The sequence below is a fragment of the Malus sylvestris genome, chromosome 9, assembly GCF_916048215.2.
Source record: "Malus sylvestris chromosome 9, drMalSylv7.2, whole genome shotgun sequence".
NCBI lineage: Eukaryota > Viridiplantae > Streptophyta > Magnoliopsida > Rosales > Rosaceae > Malus > Malus sylvestris.
Window position 1 is genome coordinate 14,664,062 of NC_062268.1, and position 14,996 is coordinate 14,679,057.

At 38.3% G+C, this 14,996-nt stretch overlaps 1 long non-coding RNA gene across 2 annotated transcripts; it reads left to right on the plus strand.

Annotated features, from left to right (window-relative positions):
• The first annotated feature begins 9,007 nt into the window (after window positions 1–9,007).
• On the plus strand, window positions 9,008–11,523 carry LOC126581877 (uncharacterized). Of its 2 annotated transcripts, XR_007609183.1 has the most exons (3): window positions 9,140–9,342; window positions 9,439–9,633; window positions 9,761–10,113. It is a non-coding gene; the product is annotated as an uncharacterized LOC126581877 (long non-coding RNA). The 2 variants fall into 2 exon arrangements; XR_007609182.1 differs by lacking the exons at window positions 9,439–9,633; window positions 9,761–10,113 and adding an exon at window positions 11,061–11,523 and having other exon boundaries at window positions 9,008–9,342.
• Window positions 11,524–14,996: the final 3,473 nt, after the last annotated feature.

Here is a 14,996-nt window from a genome sequence, read left to right on the forward strand (position 1 = left end):
AGGTCCCTTGTCTTCTTTTCCCTTGCTCTAGCTAGTTTATAGATATCCAACTCTCCTTCTTTGGTATCTAATCGCTTATACATATCGTCATAAGCCGCTAACTTAGCTTCTCTCACAGCTTTCTTCGCCTCTTGCTTCGCTTTTCTATACCTTTCACCATTTTCATCGGTCCTATCCTTGTATAAGGCTTTACAACATTCCTTCTTAGCCTTCACCTTTGTTTGTACCTCCTCATTCCACCACCAAGATTCCTTTTGGTGTGGGGCAAAGCCCTTGGACTCTCCTAATACCTCTTTTGCTACTTTTCGGATACAACTAGCCATGGAATCCCACATTTGGTTAGCTTCCCCCTCTCTATCCCACACACACTGGGTGATTACTTTCTCTTTGAAAATGGCTTGTTTTTCTTCTTTTAGATTCCACCATCTAGTCCTTGGGCACTTCCAAGTCTTGTTCTTTTTTCTCACTCTTTTGATATGTACATCCATCACCAACAAGCGATGTTGATTAGCCACGCTCTCTCCTGGTATAACTTTGCAATCCTTACAAGTTATACGATCCCCTTTCCTCATTAGAAGAAAATCTATTTGTGTTTTTGACGACCCACTCTTGTAGGTGATCACATGTTCTTCTCTCTTCTTAAAGAAGGTATTGGCTAAGAAGAGATCATATGCCATTGCAAAATCCAAGATAGCTTCCCCATCCTCGTTTCTCTCCCCAAAACCATGGCCACCATGAAAACCTCCATAGTTGCCTGTCTCCCTGCCCACGTGTCCATTTAAATCTCCTCCTATAAATAACTTCTCCGTCTGAGCAATTCCTTGCACCAAGTCTCCAAGGTCTTCCCAAAATTTCTCCTTCGAACTCGTATCCAACCCTACTTGAGGTGCGTACACACTAATCACATTGATAAGTTCTTGTCCTATTACAATCTTGATTGCCATGATTCTATCTCCTACCCTCTTGACATCTACAACATCTTGTGTCAAGGTCTTGTCCACGATGATGCCAACACCGTTTCTCGTTCTATTTGTGCCCGAATACCATAGTTTAAACCCTGAGTTTTCTAGATCCTTTGCCTTACGACCAACCCACTTAGTTTCTTGTAGGCACATAATATTTATCCTTCTCCTCACCATAACTTCTACTACTTCCATAGATTTTCCCGTCAAGGTTCCTATATTCCACGTTCCTAAACGCATTTTGCTCTCTTGAACTCTACCCTTCTGTCCTAGCTTCTTCACCATTCCCCGTCTAATAGGATCAAAGTACTTCTTTTGTGTGTCCCGTGTAAAGTTGATAGGAGCATATGCTCCCAAACAACTTTGAGTGGAGTCGTTCGAAAAGAAGTTTCTATAGCCCCCTTGCTCATTTAACACTGCATCCGGGTGCCGATGGAGATACAGCGACCCTTGCTCACTTATCACTGTGCTCGGGTCACACAGCGCGCCACTTACGGGTGACGCCCTAGCTTTAGCACGATTTCGTTCTGGATTCATTTTCATAAAGATTCGACGTGATCATGGAGTGCCGGCTGTCGACTACCTGACACCCTCCCCCTCCTCCTTTATCCGGGCCTCGCAAAATGTCGACCATGGCATGCCAATGACATGCCAAGCCTCGCAAAATGTCGACCATGGCATGCCAATGACATGTCGTCTCAAATTCTTAATCATTTCATTTTGTAAAGGATGCAAAAATGTTTTTAAGTGTCACTAGAAACCATCTCCATAGTCTGCCATGTCTTTTTGACTTTGATGTTTGTTTCTTTTGTATTTATTGTTCTGTGGTATTCGTTTTCCTTAAATCATATTGAAAATTGAACTTTAATGAAAAGGGATTGGACCAACAAATATTTAACCAAAAACCATCGCATGCATAAATTTACTTTAGACCGTAAGATATGATTGTTTCATTCAGATCGTTTAAACTTAAATACTAATTTGAAAAAGAAAAAGAAAATGTCGCATGCATTGATACATTGACATGTATGCAAGCCTAATGAGAATATCAGCAAGCCAGTTGTCTTGGCTTTTATCATGATCAATTTGACTTGATCCATTGTAAAGTTTCCTCTTGATTGTTTGAATTTCAATCCATTGACGTATCTTAGCCGATGCTTCTAGACATAAAACCAAAAAGCAGTAGCACGATGAGGATCCGTCTGCCTAAAACTGAAGCATAACCAATGTTTATGTACTCAGGTAATTAATCCGTTTGATAAAAGCAACTTAGCTGGAAAACTTTCACTAATTAGGAAAGTGCTTTGCACCCATGGGGATGATATAGCGCGGTTCTTAGCACTGGTTATTTTGTTTCTCGTGCCTCATAAAATCATAGTGCCCCCGAAATTTTTTTTATCTAAAGTGATAAAAATAATGGCATTTTTCGTCTCTGATTTGAAGTCATGTGTTTGATTCTCCATTCGCAATATCAATAAGAGCAAATAGGTGTGAGTTTTGGTGAACATATTGGGTTGAGAATATGAATCTATATCGGGAAGGAAGAAACCTTGCATGCAGTCGCAGAGCCATTAAGGGACCATAATAGTCATGGCCCCTATCCTGCAAATTTTTTTTTCCTTTTTATGTTTAGGGACATAACAGCTAGTTAGTGCATGAAGTATTAGTTAAAGAAGAACATAGAATGCCAGACAATATGATAAGCCTCAATGAATCTCATTTATCTCAGAGGCATGTGAATTGTATGGAATATATGTATTAGTTACTTAAGAGATTATTCTTATAAGATATTATCTAAGGTTCTGGCAAACTGTCTCAAGCCTCTCCTGCCAAGTTTAATCTCTCCTATGCAGAATGCCTTTGTGGCAGGAAGACAGATTTATGACAATGTTGGCATTACTCACGAGGTATTCTACTTTCTTAAGCTCAGACTAAACAGAAGTTCAAGCTTGGAATCAAGCTTGATATGCAAAAAGCTTATGATCGAGTCGAATGGAACTTTCTGGAGGCAGTGATGGAGAGGATGTGGTTTGATGGCAACTGGACAACACTTGTGATGAACTGTGTAAAAACAGTTGACTACTTGGTTATTGTCAACGGCCAACCGGGAAGAAGATTCTACCCCTCGCGGGGCCTTTGACAGGGTGACCCACTAATGCCATACCTTTTTCTCCTTGTTAGCGAGGTTTTGTCAAGGCTCATTCAGGGGGCTGCGGAGTCGAGACAACTCGAGGGGATTCAAATGAGTCCCAACTCCCAATAGAGAGATTTTTCAGTGTGATCGTCATACGAGACGGTACACCACGTGTTTCGATATAAATGGTTGAATATGTGTTAAAAAGTTAATAACTTAAAAATTAAAATTTTCCACCACTTACATAAAAACACGTGATGTACCATTCATGTTCCCGTCATAATTAAAAAATTTCCCTCCCAATGGACCTACTATTTCTCACATCTTTTTTGCTGACGACACCTTGCTATTCCTTCGGGCTGACAACCATTCCTGTAGCGATTTTGTCCAAATCCTCATCTCCTATTACACCTCTTCAGGCCAACAAGTAAATTAAACATGCAAATATCTAGTGTCTTTTTTAGGGCTAACGTCCCACGGGATCTTGCTGCAGAGCTTGGGGATACGTTGGGTATTCCTAAGATGGGGAACCCCGGCACCTATCTGTGCCTGCCAGCAATCTGGGGAAGGTCCAAGTGGCAAGGTTTGGCCTACGTGAAAGGAAGAATTTTGGAGAAAATCCAAGGATGGAAGTAGAGTACCATTTCCCAAGCCGGTAAGGAGGTTATGATAAAAGTTGTCGAGCAAGCAATCCCTTCATACCCTATGAATATTTTCAAGTTCCCTGTTGTCGTGTGTAAGGATTTGGACTCTCTTATTGCTGGTTTTTGGTGGGGCTAAGTAATGGAGAGAATCGTATTCACTAGGTTTGCGAAGAAATCTTGGGCTTACCGAAGCAAAGTGGTGGAATGGGGTTTCGCAACTTTCAGGCATTTAACAATGCTCTCCTAGCTAAACAATGTTGGAGGATTATTCAGGAGCCCAACTCGCTATGGGCTGAAGTGCTTAAGGCTCGATGCTTCCCCAACTCTTCATTCCTAAATGCAACACGGGGTTCTCGGGCTTCTTGGGTTTGGACGAGATTACTAGCCCGTAGAGATATTTTGTTAGAGGGCGCCCACTGACAAATTATGAATGGCAGCCTTCTCTCTCGCGTGGTCACCCTATGCCAATCTGTGATGGGTCGGTTACCAAGAACACGAGGGTGAACTCTCTTATTTGCCAGACCATTAGGAATTGGGACGTGGAATTCCTAAGGCCCTTCATCTCCGGCTGTGAGCTCTCTATGATTGTTGATACCCATATTGGTAATGGTGAGCTCATGAGATTGGATATATTGGAGTGGCCTGATAAGAAAAATGGGCATCTACTCTGTCAAATCTGGTTATCACTGGAAGCATTCCTGATCAGAGGCCATTATCAGACGTCGGCCCTCTTCCTCCATCTTCGTCCTCAATCAGGTTTGGAAATTTATTTGGAAGCTTCACACACCTCCAAAAATTCGTCACTTCATGTGGAGGGCGTTGCATAGGGCCCTGGCTGCCATGGCAGGCCTTTTCCAAAAAGACCATCTCTCTCCCCAATGTGCCCTCTTTGTTTGGATCATGTGGAATCTGTGGAACATATGCTTCTTCTTTGTCCTTGGGTGAAGCCTGTATGGTATGGAGGCATCCTTAACTTTCGAATGGATCATGCTAAGTTTACCGCTTTGGGTACTTAGCTGCTCTCTCTTATTAATTTGGACCTGGGATCCACTCGGGATAAGGAGATTATTCTTTCGCATGTTGCCTTCAGTTGCTGGCACGTTTGGAAGGCCAGGTGTAATTTCCTTTTTAACCATGGGTCCATCTCTCCAAATCATGTCCTTCTTGCGATCTCATCCTCGTCTGCTGCTTTCTTGGAAGCCAACAGGGAGGTGCATGTGGGACTAAGAGTGGTGCAGGTTGCAAATTCCCCAACTTCTCGTTGGACTCCTCCCTACACCTTTTTTGTAAAGTTTAACGTTGATGCAAGCTGGGATCCGGCCACTACCATTAGGTTTGTTGGGGTTGTTGCAAGGGATCAAGATGGGTGTTTTGTTGCGGTTAAGAGGTTAAGAATTAAGACACCTGGAGTGGCAGTAGCTGAAGTGCAGCTGGGCTTTGGCATGCCGATAATTGAGTCTGACTCAAATGAGACTATCTCATGTTTGTGTGGTTATCCTTTGAATGGCAGTTGGGAGGCTTTTCCTACCCTGGTTAAAATCTTGCGATTTAGGGAGTCTTTCCAAGCTTGTGGCTTGCCTTGGATTCCGAGATCATCCCACATGGCGGCGGATCATTTGGCGTCACGTACTAATATGAAGATATGCGATTTCACTTGGGTCAATCGGCTCCCATCCTCGTTGGTTCATGTTCTCAACAATGATAGGCTGCCATGTCCTCCTTAATTTTCAGTTGGTGGTGCATGGGGTGACGTCTTAGCAATCATTGCAACGTCCTTCCCAGTTGTAACCCCTGCACTGCCTTTTATTTGAAGTTTTCTTTTTGTTCGCCACTCTGTGGGCCTTCGTTATTCCTTTGGCGTTTGCCTGGTAATGTTATTCCCAGTTCACCAAAAAAAAAAAAATACATATTTGAAGAGATATACATGCACAAGCTAGAAAGGCAAAGACAGATAATGGTCATCAAATTACACGAACAGAGAGTCTGAAGCTACCTAACCCCCTCCCATCTCCTCCTTTCTCACTTTTTCTTGTCTCTCTCTATAAAAAAATCAACAAGATATTTACTTGACTTAATCATAAGCGTTCAAACAGGAGATGACTGGAAAGAAGGAAAAATGGGAGAGGAGAGAATCCGGATCCACGTTTAATGCCTTCCCAAGCTTCCCACATAATTAGAATTCAGGAGTTTAGCAGTAGACCGGGTAGTCTATAAATTGCACAGAGGCATTTCCCATTGAGACAGGTATACCATATAAATGTGGGGCATGGTTCACATGTCTCACTAGGTCTCTGCAACTGCAAGGCATTTGTCATTTCAACTTAGTCTTTCTTTCTGTGTTTGTTGTTTTTTTGGACCAATGCGACTTTGTCTTTTGGAGAACTACCAAAGTGACTTTGTTTGGGATGGCAATTTTCCCGCCATTCCCGCCAGACCTTACACCTAATGGGAGCAAGAGGAATATGAACAGCACTATCCGTGACTGTTATTGTTCTATTATTGGTTGGGTAACTATTCGAACATAGCAAATCATTTGTAACGTGCACTTACCAGAAAAATTCTTGGGTGTCAAACATTTTGGACGAAAATGACACGTAAATTTTCAATGCCATATTTTTGTCGAACGATTGGTGGGCTATAGTGATTTGTCGATCAATTGCGCGATTGTTGACAGATGCTGCCAACTCTTCCGAGGGAGTATGTTGACAGATGTTGACAACTTCCGAACGAGTGTCGACATACGCAAGAAAGTACGTCGATAGAGGCCAACAACAATGCACACAAAGCGATGTCGAATGTTGTCGAGTCTCACTCAAACATTTGGTCGAACACCTTATGTGTACAAAGTAGTTACCACCCAGACGACTAGGGGGTCATCGGAGGCATGCTCCAATAATATTTCTAGGCCACCATAGGGTCAATTGACCTGGTTGATACCAATGTTGATCTGCAAGTAATTTTATACTACGTCGTTCCAAAATGGTTCTTTTTTATTTATTTATTTAAAAGCAATATTGAGGTATGAAGAATCGAACTTAAAACTTGAATGCAACATAAATATTCTTAGTAATTTGAGTTCCAAGCTCTTTGTGTTATAAAATGATTTTGTACACCATATTAGGTAGGTCATTACCATCTCTACATGTTGAATCTACTTGTGCAGGAACATAGATTGGCACTACAATTTGTAAATTTAAATCATACTCCAATCCAGCCTATGAATTTATTCTATTTGTGGAGGGAAGAGAGTTCAAGAGACGGAAGGTGATGATGTGAAGCAGTTTCGAATTTTGTGACCCAGCTACTTCGGCCTAAAAAACATCCTGGAGGCCCATCCCAAATTTCCTTCAATTTCAGAATGGCCAGACACGTCCAGAAAAAGGGCCAAACTGGACTCGCAAAAGGTTCACTAAGTAGAATTAAATAACTTCCTCCAGTGATGTGTTTTAACTTAGTTTCTCTGCTCAATTAGTAATAATAGTAGTACTAGCAAGTTTGGGCCGCTCGTAGCCATGAGATCTAATCCTCTGAGCTACACGCTACAACCCTTCCCGTATCTCTGGAATCTAACCACGAAATTTCTAGAGATCGCACGAATCCTAGAGAGAAAGAGAGTTCACCGTTAGAGCAACTAGAGAGAAAGAGAGTTCACCGTTAGAGCAAAAGACCACGTAATTAGATCTAAATCTTCGGCGGCAGCTGGCTTTCTATTTTAGGAAAACTAATGAAAAGGGCTTGAAAACTTTGAGTTTTAATGATAAAGACAAAATAAAGAGTAAAATGAATAGTATCAGGATTGACTTTTTAGTGTAAAAATATGGTTTTTCGTTAAAGTGAACAGTACCGGGTGCTTTTCGTTAAAATTCCCTTCTTTTTTTGGTACTTACCTAACATTGTCGCCTTTCGACACTGAAAGATCTCGATTCCACATGATAAGGGTTTCAAAAGGCATCGGACAAGTTCTAAGTGTCTCCAAGTTGACATATCACATATGATTAGATTGTTGATTAAGATTAGACTATGATAAAATATCAAAATTACGCCTAATCATCTTCTCCTTTGCTGAAAAATTGAAAATGCAGGCCACCTAGCCATAGGAGGTCACTGTAAACCTTGTCACTTAGAAGATGACGACGTGTACCGTCGTTTTCGGCACCAGTTCCCTCCCACCTGTAAACATTTGACGTCGGTTTTGAGCCTTTGCCAAATGCAAAGAAATTGACATAGATATTTCTGCATGCATGCTTGTTACTTCAACAAGACCTTTTCCATTTGTGTGAACTACGAGGAATGCGATGTTCAAATTTAATTAATTAATTAGTTTTTATTAACAAACTCATTCTTTCAGATGAAGTCTGTGAAGAGTGATGAAAGAATGCAGAGAGCAAAGCACCCTTATGGAGAAGATATCTCCCAACAGACACATCTATTTCTGATACTTGTTGCGAACATGCATTCACCTACTATATATACATCAATCTGCATGACATTTAGGATACAGAAAATCAACATTCTTCTTCTACAATCACAAATATCATTTTTTAAAGAACCACACAAAAATTCGCCAGAAGTCAAGTTTTTCGGTGCTGGAATTCTGACTTGATCGTTGAATTCTGGTGAAGCAAACGTCCGTAGAACTACAAATACTAAGTAGGGACGAAATTTTTGTTTCAAGGACATTGCGGTATACAAGCCTCGATCTTCAATAATTCTGTTTAATATTATTTAATGTTAATTAGTTGTTCGCATTTATTATTTATTTTTATCACAGATTGTTGACATATCTCCAACATCCGAGTGGTCCATAACTACTACTAGCTATAACAAGGCCAAGCTTTTCAGGGACGCATGCGTAAACTCAATTTCTATCCTTCTTCGGATAACAAAAAAGATCGCCATCATATATATTCCTCTCTTATCCATCGAGGCCATAAAAAAAATAAAAAAAAAATTAATGAAAATAGTTTCAAATCTTTGCACTTTAATAAAAAACCATACACAAAATTTATTTAATAATAAGGACAAAAAGATAAAAAAATAAACATAAAAAATAAAAATTTCGCTGTGCGCGCGTCCGTTACCCACCCACCCCCAAAAAACTCCATTGCTATTTGGGGCAGGTAAGGGGTGGGTCCTAAATTTCAAAACACAAAATGGGTCGGGGCGGGACGGGTAAATGAAACTAGTAGGGCGGGGCGGTTCTAAAAATAGAAGGGAACGGGCCCCCGCCCTGACCTGTTTTTAGCATATAATTAAGGGAACTTTAACGAAAAGCACCTGATACTGTTCACTTTAACGAAAAACCACATTTTTACACTAAAAAGTCAATCCTGGTACTATTCACCTTACCCTTTATTTTGTCATTATCATTAAAACTCAAAGTTTTCAAACCCTTCTCATTAGTTTTTTTAGAATTTAATTGGATTGGAGTTTTATCCTAATCTCAATATTCTCAAATGCAGAGGCTCAGACATAGTCATTTGGTTTCCCTTTCCTCCTGACTTGCTCTCACCATCCCAGTTCACACTGCGATCTCTCCTCCTGACTTGCTCTCACCATCCCAGTTCCGTTCGCCGCCATCATCATCAGACCTCAATCCAAGGTAATTGAAATCCGTTCTCCTCTTTTTTCTATCAATTTATAGCGAATTTCTTCGTGTTTTGTGGGTTTAATTTTTGAATGCATGCACTGAATTTAGATGGGAAATGCAATCATGGTCGATGATCTGGTGCTCCTTGATTTCTAATGTAACCCTAAACCTCTGCTCTATGTCTCTTCCTCTCACTCACTCTTTCGAAATCAGTCCCTCTGTCGAACTCGAAGGGACGAACGACAAAGTCGAAGAACTAATCATCCATCATCTCCGTCTAACTCAGATTCATAGTTTTTTAAGGTATTATGTTTTGGGGATTTAGGATTGAAAATTATATTAGGGCTTTCTAGATTTAGGGATTTTGTTGGGTTGGGAATCTTGACCTCAGTTCTGTTCCAATTTCAAATCTTTTATTCAAATGATTTAGGTGGATGGGGTCGAAATTAGGATTAAGCAACCGCAGGAGCTCTCCCACCTTGCAAGTTTCCTTCATGGCCCGTTCCCTTCACAGACCACGAAATACAAAGCTTGGCGGGCAGATCAAGCACCACAACATGAACATCAACCTGGGCACTACCATCAAGCTTCACAAACTCATCCCTTTGTTCTTGCTATACAATGCGCTTTCGTTTCGGCTTTACCATTTTTTATAGTTCCTACAAAAATATAACAGTATAAACAAACCCAAATGAACAGAAATGAGAAGTGTCATACTAAGTACTGAGATATACCTGCAAACGTGTACCAAAGGGAGAGTGGAGGAGGAGCGCATGACATGTTTGCAAAGGACTTGGATTGTCTGCCCTCTATTTGTGGTGCCCTCCCGTGCCCTCTTGTTTTTGTGGTCACGGTTAAGCCACGTCAACATTTTATATTACTATTTCTTTTTGTTTTATTATTTTTATAAAAAAATAATATAAAATATTGACGTGGCTTAACCGTGACCACACAAAACAGGAGGGCACGGGAAGGGTACCGAAATAGGAGGGCAGACAATCCAAATAAGTTTGCAAAAGGTCGACTTGCCGGTTCTAGGTGCACCCACCAATATTACTACGACAGGCTTTCCTTTCTTTTCTTCCCCTGTCAAAAGCGCATACCAATTTTGTGATCACCGAAGGTGACGACGACCCAAAATGATATCCATGTCCATGTTTTGGAAGACTCTGTGTGGCAGGTTTGAATTAACAGTGTTGTAAGTTTCATAAATAGTGTCGTAAGTTTTCATAAACAACGCAGTAAGTTTCATAAACAGTGTAGAAGTTTCATAAACAATATGAGGATGCATGAGTCAGCGTTAGATTTTTTTTTACTATTAAAATTATACCTTTTTCATTAAAATTTAATTTCTTTTGTCTTTTTTATTAAAATTTAAGGAGTTTTCATTAAAATTTAAATTTTTTTCATTAAATAAAGTTATAACATGGTTTTTTTATTAAAATAAACTTGATTCAAGCCCTTCTCATAAAAGTTTCCTAAAAAAAATGCAAGATGCATGTACTAATTATCTGTAAGTTAAACATCATATTATATTTAAATTTAAGACATCTGATATTACAAACGATGTTTTATATAAACCAACATACTGATTAAAATAATGATAACGTGACATATAAATGAAAAAGAAAATGAACAGTCTGTCTAATTTGTGTCCTAGTAAGGTGTATCTTTTAATTTGGTTTCCCTTTATATGCATGGTATTCGGGGGATGACAACTTAACTTGCAGTTGCAGGAAAATCGGGTGGCATATGGGAGTTGCAGTCGCAAGAAGATGAACTAATATTGGTCATGGTTGTTACAAACTTGGATGCACTTGCCTTAAAATAAAGTAGCATATGTGGACGAGGCTTACACATATCTATACATACAACATAATATGTGAAGTATATTTGTCCAATCAGTGCCGACCTACTGAATATTAGTCAGTGGCAAAGATGGATGCCCTCGCTTAAATTGATTCTTATTTCGTTGAATTGAAGTTATTGGTTCCTATTTTCATTTTACAAAAAAGAAAGAAGCAAAGTTTTTTTCATGTGTTTTTCTTTTACTAAGAGCCACTGTTAGTGTGAAACCTATAGCTTGGTGTTTTCTTTGTCTTTAGTAGGCGTTGTATAAGATAGAATTGACAGTGTTTTGTGTCACTTCTGTTTTGTTTTTGTCTGTGATGATATTTCAGTCACCGTGTTTTTTGTTTTAGAGTTCATTTATAAGTGTTTTTTAAATAATTGAAAAAAATTTTAGAGAAAATATTAGGATTCATTTGCAAGAAGTATTTTAAGTGCTTTTGGATGATTCACTTGCATTTTTTTTACTAAAGATTGTTTCCGAAAACATCTTCATCAAAAGCCACTTTAAGCCATTATAAAAGCAACTCCAAATAGGTCCTTAATTTTTTTTTTCTAATACAATGATATAGTTACTCTAAAAGATGGAAAGAATAAATAGATCTCAAACTCGCGATCCGCGAGATTCAACTTAAGATCTCTTACTTATACGTGAAAAAGAATACGACTAAACCGTAACAACAAGTGACTAAATTCCGTGTTTTTTAATTTAGTTTTGCTCTTAATAGCCACTTAAGTTTGATACTATCTTCGGATGTGTGAATAAAACATCTATTGAACAAAAGAAGTTAAATAATATTTTTTGTATACTATAAACGTAGGTGGTCTCATATTATTGGTTATATTAAGTTGGTAAGACCTAAAATCTAATAAAAAACTAGTTACTTTAGAGAGAACCTTCCCAAATTAACATGACTCCGATCACATGGTGGCTTTCAATTCACTGTTGTATAAATATTGAAAGAGGACAATTCGAAATATATAATAGTTCAACTGGGTATGCAAGTTGTCTTCAAGTGGTGCCAATATGAAGAAATAAAATAAACAAATAAAAGGGATTATGCCGAGTTGGGCAAAAACTAATCATGTGATTATGTGTTAAATTTGTCATTTGATCAACGTTGTGACTTTAAATAATAATAAAATATGTATAGCTTTTGTTTTGGTCTGATTCTGGTTTTGATTATCGGCTTTGGTTTTAGTTTTGGTTTTGAGCTTTGGTTTTGGATTAGAATACTAAATAATTTGGACGCCAAAAAGAAAAAAGAAACGTACAATTTGTAGTTAGTCATTCAATTAATGAGATTTATAATTGATCAGCGTGTGACTTTAAACAATAATAAAATATGTATAGCTTTGGTTTAGGTCTGATTCTGGTTTTGATCATCGGCTATGGTTTTGGTCTTGGTTTTGGTCTTGGTTTTGGTTTTGAGCTTTGTTTTGAATTAGCGTACCAAATACTTTGGACGCGAGAAAGAAAAAAGAAACGGACAAGTTGTAGTTTGTCATTCATCTAATAAGACTAATAATTCATGTCTTATTGAAATTGGTACCATGTGAAATATTCTGCAATTAAAATTTTAACTTTGTAAAGTAGACTAGTCAAATAAGTTAGTCAGCTAGTTACAAGTTTGTCAGTAACAGAAGGTACAGTTGCAAGAACTAAATTTAATTAACTAGTACGTCTAATGAGTTAGAGACTGCTTAGGTTTGTCTCACAACAACAAATTCCAAATTTGAACACATTTACATATCTGTTCATTATGCAAAGAACAATGACAAAACAATTGTGAATTAAAGTATGTTGGATTGATTAGTCAAACTCATTAGTCAACTAAGTACAGATTCATTAGTTAACCAATCACAAATCTATCAAACTTAGTTTCTTACAAGTTATTTGAATGAATAAGAATTCAGTTCATTACTCATAATATGCAGTGTAAATTTAGTCTTAAACACATATCAAATAACAATCCATATGATGCATGTAACACATGCAATAAATATGATATGTGGACAACTGTAAGTAACAAAGAACACAAAGAAATTAAACTCTGAAAGGTTGACTTGTTATAGAACCAGTCAACTAGATATGAGTTTCCCAGTTACGAGAAACACAACTCCAATAAAATGAACTTACTTGACTAGTACGTCTGACAGGTCAAAATCTACCCATATATCTCTCACAATACAAAATCTCAAGCAAATGCATTATCACACAACTGTTTAGTTATCAAACAACAATTGAAGCTTGAGATATAAAATACGAGATATGTAGGCAAGTTATAAAGAAGTAAACACAACAAGTTTTGACCGAAAAAAACAAAACCCATCTTTGGGTTACAAAACCGGGGGCCTCTCCACTAAGTCCAATCCACTAATGCAAATAAGGTTCTTACAAAGTACCAAGCAAAACTCAATTCTTAAACCTAGTCTACGAAGCAATTTTACCTTTGTCCAACCTTACTTCGCACGAGATGAGAATCCCTTCGGTTTTCACAAGGTGACAACTCCTCTTGAACTCTTCACCTTGTGCATTGGAACCAAATCAACCCATGTAGAAGATGTTATGATGATGATGATATGCAAGTCTGGATCAATGGCCAATCAGTTTCTCCAGTCAAACTGTTGAAAGAAGAAACTAACGAGAATCCAAAAAGGGGTCAATAAACAGATTTAAAACTTGAAGAACTTGACCACGAATTTAATGTAAAACCATGAAGACAATTCAACCCTATTATGAAATAATTAGGTGTTTAATGCATGAAGATGGTTTTGTGGCTAGGTTTTAATGAAGCACACAAAAGGCAGCTCAAAGCTATAAATACTCTTGAGAAAAATATAAACTTCCTAGCTAAAAACACATGAGCTTTTAATAAGATTTAAGCAACCATTTTCATGGATAGTTTTATAAATATTCAATGAAAAACATTACCCAGAAAATCCTTGATGCTCCTAGAGAGATCTGAGATAGAGAGGAAAAACAAAGACCCTCTAAATTATAAACCTTCTCTTTGCTCCAAAATGAACTCTAGAGCCACATTTTTATGGAAGGCTTGAATGTTTTAGACAAAAATGACCAACGGACACGTGCTAAGTGCAAAAGCAATCTACAAAGATCTCGGGTGAAAAATTCACTATCAGGAAAAAGGTGTTAGTTGACCCATGTGAGCTGTCTTAAAGTGTGTGCCCATAAATTTGGAAAGCAGTGAGAAATTTTGACGAGACAAAACCACTAGACAGAATGAAATGCATATGCATGAACAAACCTTTGAGGTGAGAAGATAAACTCTTGAGAGATTATTTCCAGCAATATGATCTCGTAGTGACATTGCACCATAGATCTAACTACAACATGTGTGGTACCATTTACAATTTTTGACAAAGAAAGCCAAACACAAAATCTAGACGTCACACTTACCAATTTCTAAATCTACAAACTCCATAGGGCCTTGCTTTGACTTTGGACCGGTGACAACCTCTCTCCCAAATTTCAAGCCTTTTTCTTCATCTTCTCACGGATTGTTGCATATCAATTTTTCGTCTTAATATCTCCGTCAATTAGTGCTTGAAGTTATTTATCAGTCTTTTAAGTTTATTTTGGTTTGTTATCGACTCCTTCTGAGTCTATTTTGCTGAAATTGATACCTTTGTTGATTATGTTGCACACGAGTATGCAATTTTCTGTCTTCGTTTGTGATCATGTTGGGTGAAAAGTAGTTGTAGAGGAGCGGCTGTGAAACGGTAGCTCCCCAAAATGTTAGTATGGACACTAGTTAGTTTGTTGTCAGTTTATATTCTGAGTGAGCATTGCTCAT